Here is a 7,230-nt window from a genome sequence, read left to right on the forward strand (position 1 = left end):
ACTCAGCCACAGGCCGACCCCTCTTGTTCCTTTTTAAGAAATCAATTCTATTGATTTACATTGGTAGGATTTATTTCAACCATTCTGAACTGAATAAAATCTACTGCAAGTTCTTCTAAATAGACAACCATTTCTGAGGACAGTTTTAATCTCTTTTGAAGGTGAACCTGATCAGTTGTGATACCTGTCGCTGTAGTCTCAATGAAGCATCCTGGACATTTCTAATGATTGGGTTATTTGAGATACTCACATTCACTGGGATGTCACCGTCAGTTGTCAAAGTCTTTCTCAGAAGCTCACTCCTGATCCTGTGCTGTTAGGCAAGTGATGGTGCTTACCAAGTATTTTTAAGGCTCTATTTTAGGTACTTGAAAACTGTTTGTTGGTCTTGCAAGATTCTCTTTGGAATGTTGCTTTATTAATTTATATGCGGGACCGAGAACCTTATTGTTTAAAGTATTTAAAAGAGCATCTTGGCCAACAACGTGTGAATTTTAGTATTAAATCCACCTCTCTCTGGATTCACTCCCCTCCAAGAAAAAGCATCCCATACTTCCCAAACAATAGTTCTCCTTATATTTTGTCGTGATGTGTTATATTTTGGCTTGAATTTGAATTGAAGTAACATCTATATTACCTTTTTTTTTTAAGATTTTTTTTTTTTATTTTTCCTTTTTCTCCCCAAAGCCCCCCGGTACATAGTTGTATATTCTTCGTTCTGGGCCCCTCTAGTTGTGGCATGTGGGATGCTGCCTCAGCGTGGTCTGATGAGCAGTGCCATGTCCACGCCCAGGATTCGAACCAATGAAACACTGGGTCGCCTGCAGTGGAGCGCGCGAACTTAACCACTTGGCCACAGGGCCAGCCCCCTCTATATTACTTTTTTATTAAAATATTGTATATTAATATGTTATTACACATACACACACACACATGCACTAAGCATGTACTCCACATACAATCTCTTGCAGATCAATCTCTTAACTCTTTCCTGAAGATGAATAGTAGAAGAAAATATGCTTCCTTTAGTTCATACCACTTAGAAGGTACAGGTTTATAAGTGGTGTAATTCTAATGTTTGCCAAAGTAAGTACAAATATACACAAGTGAATATCATACCACAGTTTATTCCTGGAAATCACATTGTAAAGAAAAACAGCTAACCTGTAGATGGTAGGAGTATCTGCTGTGACAGAATCTTGCCTTACTCACGAGTTCCATGGAGCAGATTATACCCCTTTTGCTGTCGTAATACATAAACATAGGTTAGAAAATTTGGAAGTGCCATTCTTTCAGGCCCTGGATTACAACTTGAATCACAGAGAGTGAGCTGTGTTTGTCGATAGAATAATGCTGGAACACGCTCATTTAGGATGTGTAGAGAGATTTTATATTAACCAGTAGTAAAACTCTGGCCTTAGGAGAGGAAGAATAAATGAGATGAAAGAAATAAATAATATGTCTTGTTTTAATTTTTTTCAAACTTTATTGATATATAATTGGCATATGACGTTAAGTTTAAGGTGTACAGTGTGATTTGATATGTGTATATATTGAGACATGATTACTAGCATAGTGTTAGCTAACACCTCCATCACGTCGCATAATTACCATTTTGTTTTTGTGGTGACGACATTTAAGATCTACTCTTTTAGCAACTTTCAAGTGCATAATACAATAGCGTTAAATATAGTCACAGTACCGCACATTAGATCCCCAGAGCTTATTCGTCTTATAACTGGAAGTTTGTATCCTTTGACCATTATCTCATTTCTCCCACCCCCAACCCCTGAGAACCACCATCCACTCTCAGTTTCTATGAGTTCAGTCTTTCTGGATTTCACATATATATAATATTGTACAGTATTTGTCTTTCACTGTCTGACATTTCACTAACAATAATGCCTCAAGGTCCATCCATGTGTTACAATGGCAAGATTTCCTTCTTTCTCATGACTGAATACTATTCCATTGTAAAGATACATATATACCACATCCTCTTTATCCATTTATCTGTTGATGGATGCTTATAATGTTTCCATATCTTGGCTATTGTGAATAATGCTGCAATAAGCCTGGGAGTACACATGTGCTCCTCAGTATCCTGCTGTCATTTCCTTTGGATATATATGCAGAAGTGGAGTTGCTGGACAATATGGTAGTTCTATGTTTAAGTTTTTGAGGAACTCCATATGTTTTCCATAGTGGCTGTACCAATTTACATTCCTACCAACTGCGCACAAGGGTTCCCTTATCTCCACATCCTCACCAACGCTCATTGTCTCTTGTATTCCTGATGATAGCTATTTTTCACCCTGGAGTATAATGTTAGCTGTGGGTTTGTCATATATGGCCTTTGTTATGTTAAACTAGTTTCTTCTATACCCAATTTGTTGAGGTTTTTAATCCTGCAAGAATGTTGTATTTTGTCAAATAATTGTTTTTGCGTCTATTGAGATGATCATTTGATTTTTCTCTTTCATTCTATTAATATGAAGTATCACATTTATTGATTTGCATATGTTGAGACATTCTGGATCCCAGGGGTAAAGCCCACTTGGTCATGGCGTATAATCCTTTTACTGTGTATTTGCATTTGGGTTGCTAATATTTTGTTGGTAAGTTTTGCGTCTATATTCATTAGTGATATTGTCTATAGTTTCCTTTTTTGTGTAGTGTTCTTATCTCGATTTGGAAGTAGGGAAATGCAGGCCTCATAAAATGAATTTGGAAGTATTCTTCCTCTTCAAATTTTTGGAAGAGTTTGAGAAGGACTGGCATTAGTTCTTCTTTAAGTGTTTTTAGAAGTCATCAGTGAAGCCATCTGGTCCTGGGCTTTTGTCTGTTGGGAGGATATGATGACTGATTCAATCTCCTTACTCTTATTAGTCTATTCAGGCTTCTCTTTCTTCCTGATTCAGTCTTAGTAGATTGTATGCTTCTAGGAACTTATCCATTTCTTCTAGGTTATACAATTTGTTGACCTATAATTTTTCATAGTAGTCACTTATGATCCTATGTATTTCTTAAGTATCATTTGTAATGTCTCCTCTTTCATTTCTGATTTTATTCATTTGAGTCCTCTGTCTTTTTTTCTTAGTGAGTCTAGCTAAAAATTAGCCAGTTTTACCTTTTTGAAAAACCAGCTCTGAGTTTCTCTGATTTTTTCTATAGTTTTTCTGCTATTTATTTCCTTTATTTTCACTCTGATCTTCATTTTTCCTTCTTTCTGCCAACTTTGGGCTTAGTTTGTTTCTTTTCTAGTTCCTTGATAAGTAAAGTTAGATTGTTTATTTGAAATCTTTCTATTCTCTTAATATATGCTTTTTTCACTAGAAACTTCCCTCTCAGAACTGCTTTTCCAGAATCCCACAGGTTTTGGTATGTTTCCACTTTCATTTATTTCAAGATATCTTTGATTTCTCTTTTGATTGTCTTTGACTCATTGGTTATTTGGGGGTGTTTAGTTTAATTTACACATATTTGCAGAGTTTGCTAGCTTTTCTTTTGTTGCTGATTTCTAGTTTCATATCATTGTGGTCAGAAAAAATACTCAGTATGATTTTAATCTTTTAAAATGTATTAAGACTTGTTTTGTGCCCTATTATATGGTCTATCCGGGAGAATGTTTCGTGTGCACTTGAGAGTAATGTGTGTTCTGCTTCTTTGGGTGGAATGTTCTATCAATATTTGTTAGGTCCTTTTGGTCTAATGTATGGTTGAAGACCATTGTCTCTTTGTTGATTTTTCTGTCTAGATGATTTATCCATGGCTGAAAGTGGGATATTGAAGTCCTCTACTGTTACTGTACTGTCTATTTTTCCTTTCACATCTGTTAGTATTTACTTAGTATATTTATGTGCTCCAATGTTGGGTATATACATACTTATAACTGTTATATATTTTTGATGAATTGACCTCTTTACCATTATACAATGACTTTGTCTCTTGTTACCATTTTTTGGTGGAAAGTCTATTTTGTCTGATTTATCTATATCTATCCCTACTTTCTTTTGGTTTCCACTTCCACGGAATATTTTTTTCCATCCCTTCACTTTCAGTCTATGTGTGTCTTTACATCTGAAGTGAGTCTCTTCTAGGCTGCATATAGTTGGATTATTTTTTAAAAGCTATCTTGTCACTCCGTGCCTTTTGAATGATGAATTCAACGTGTTTACATTTAGAGATATTGTTGAAATAAGAGGACTTACTAGTGCCTCCTTAATAATTGTTTTCTATTTTCACTGTTTCTCCCTAACATTGTAAATTGGTGATTTTGTGTGGTGGTATGCTCTGTTTCTTCTGTTGTTATCTTTAGTGTATCTGCTCTAGATTTTGGCTTTGTGGTTACCATGAAGCTTACATAAGATATCCCATAGATCAGACAGTCCATACTTAATACAAGTATTTAGTATCATATTATTCTGTTAATTTCTGGTTTATTTAAACTTTTTAAAAGTAAATGATATTGAAATACAACATACATACAAAAAAGTGCAAGTACCTTAAGTGAAAAGCATGATGAACTCTTGCAAATTGTATACCTTATATAACTAGCAGCAAGGTCAAGAATCAGAACATGACTGGAACCTCAGGAGCACCCCGGGTCATTTTTCCTTTCAATCACTACTCCCCAGAGGAACCACTCTTCTGACTTCCAATAATCACAGATTTACTGTACCTCATCTTTTTTTTTGCTGCAAGTTTCAATTTTTTCTTTTTTATTTCTTTTTTTTAATTAAGATTATGATAGTTAACAACCTTGTGAAATTACAGTTGTACATCATTATTAGTCATGTTGTAGGTGCACCACTTCACCCCTAGTGCCCTTCCCCCACCCCCCCTTTCTCCTGTTAACCACTGATCAGTTCTCTTTGTCTATATGTTAACTACCACCTTTTGAATTTTTTTCTTCTTCTTCTTCTTTTCTTTTTTTAATTAAGATTATGATAGTTAACAACCTTGAGAAATTACAGTTGTACATCATTATTAGTCATGTTGTAGATACACCACTTCACTCCTAGTGCCCTCCCCCCACCCCCCACTGTACCTCATTTTGAAGTTTATAGAAATGTAATCATACAGTATGAATTGTATCTGGCTCATTTCAATCAACATTGTGTTTGTGAGAATCCTTCACGTTGTGGTACCTACTTATAATTTGTTTATGCTTATTGTTGTATAGTATTCTAGTTCATGATATACTGCAGTTTGTTTTTAGCTTATCTTATTTAACTTATATTTTCCCCACTAGAAGGTTTATCTCCATGGGGACAAGGGTCTCTGTTTCGATCACTGATATATCCTATGTACCTAGAATAGCACTTTGTACATAGTAGGTGTGTTATAAGAATTTCTTAAATTAAGTTAAAGCTAGTTTCTAGTCACTGAGAAGTTTGGTGCACAAGCGCTTTGGCCTGCAAGCCCTGCATTAGCTCTTTCTCAATCTACGGTTGTCCTCACTAGTCTCCTTAGCGCCCCTTTGACGTCCTTGTTCCTGAGAGAGTAAATCAGGGGATTCAGCAGGGGAGTCACCAGAGTATAGAAGAGGGCAATGCTTTTGTTCATATCCTTCAAATAACTGGAGGGAGGCTGGAGGTACATGGAGATGAGTGTACCAAAGAAAATGATCACTACCATTAGGTGAGAGCCACAGGTTCCAAAAGCCTTCCGCCTCCCCTGGGCTGACTTCATCTTCAGGACTGCACTGGTGATGTGACCATAGGACATTAAGATGAGTGACAGGGGCACCACCAAGAAGAAGACACTGATGGTAAACATTTCAGTCTCGTGGATGGAGGTGTCAGTGCAGGCCAGTTTTAGCATCACTGGAACTTCACAGAAGAAATGGTCTACTCAGTTTTTACCACAGAGGGGGAGAGTCATGGTCAATGCCGTCTGTACCACAGAACTACCAAATCCTGTAAGCCAAGCAGTTACAGTAAGCTGCAAGCAAAGTTGGGGATGCATGATCACCATGTAGTGGAGTGGGCGGCACACAGCTGCATAGCGGTCATAGGCCATGACAGACAGGAGGACACATTCTGTTCCCCCGAGTCCCAAGGAAATGAAAAGTTGGGTCACACAGCCACCATAGGTGATGATCTTGTCTTTCCCCTTAAAGTTGGCCAGTGTCTGAGGGACAGTGCAAGTAGTCAAACAAAGATCCATGAAAGAGAGGTTGGAGAGGAAGAAATACAAAGGGGTATGGAGGCGAGGATCCAAAACTGACAAAAGGATAATTGTGCCATTACCTAGAAAGCTCAAAAAGTAGATGATCAAGATGACCACAAAGAGAGTAGTTTCTAGCTGAGGCCTGCCGGAGAAGCCCAGGAGAATGAATCCAGAGAAGGTGCTGTCATTAGTTTTTTCCATTTTACTCTGTCAATTGGAATTAAGAGGACTCGATACTGTTATCTTGCTTGTTCAATCCACCTCTTTTTTCCTAGAGTGGGTAAATAGAGTTCGGTTGGTAGCTTGAAGCGTTTTCACAGTCACTTCCTTGTTGGTGAGAAAGGGAGCAATAAATAGGTACTATATATGAGTATCTTCTATGTTTCAGGCACTGGTCTAAAATTTCTATGCATTTTCTCACAACTCTATGAGCTGGTGTTATCGTGATCTCTGCTGACCTGTAACTGAGGGTTACAGATGTTCAGTAATTTTCCCGGGTGACTCACCAAATAAATGGCAGAAGCAGGATTCAAAACTGACTCCCTGACATGAGTTCTCTACTGCTAGGGGACACTGTCATTTTATGATTGCATGACCTCTAAAGATAATCCAAGTTTCTCCAAAAATTAAACCTAATCTAATTGTCTTGAATTAGTTGCAAATGTGTACTCCCCTAATCCCTCTCTCTTTGTTTTCCATGAAGAATTGAAATATTTCAGACTGGCTTTCTTATTTCTGTTTTGTGGAGAAAAAGTATATTTCCTGAAGAAGCATAAATAATAACATTTACCATTACCAATTTTATTCAAAGGGAACAATACATTTTAATACATACACCAATGGAACATTTGAGTATGGAGCCTGAAATCATGTTTAAAGACTGGAAATAATTTAAGAATTCATTGTATCCAAACCTCATATTTCAGAGGATGGATCTTCAGTCATCATCAATGATACCACTTTCAGGAAAAACTCAGGAAACCACCAAGACAATGTTTACTCTTTTCTTTTCTTTCACTTCATAATTCTCTTTTTAAATTCTTCAGTGTAATAGAG

The 7,230-nt window shown here is 36.9% G+C and overlaps 1 pseudogene; it reads right to left on the reverse strand.

The window, feature by feature from the left end:
- Positions 1-5,442: 5,442 nt before the first annotated feature.
- Positions 5,443-6,375, reverse strand: LOC106845739 (putative olfactory receptor 2B8; annotated as a pseudogene).
- Positions 6,376-7,230: the final 855 nt, after the last annotated feature.

The sequence above is a fragment of the Equus asinus genome, chromosome 8 (genome assembly GCF_041296235.1).
Source record: "Equus asinus isolate D_3611 breed Donkey chromosome 8, EquAss-T2T_v2, whole genome shotgun sequence".
Taxonomy (NCBI): Eukaryota; Metazoa; Chordata; class Mammalia; order Perissodactyla; family Equidae; genus Equus; species Equus asinus.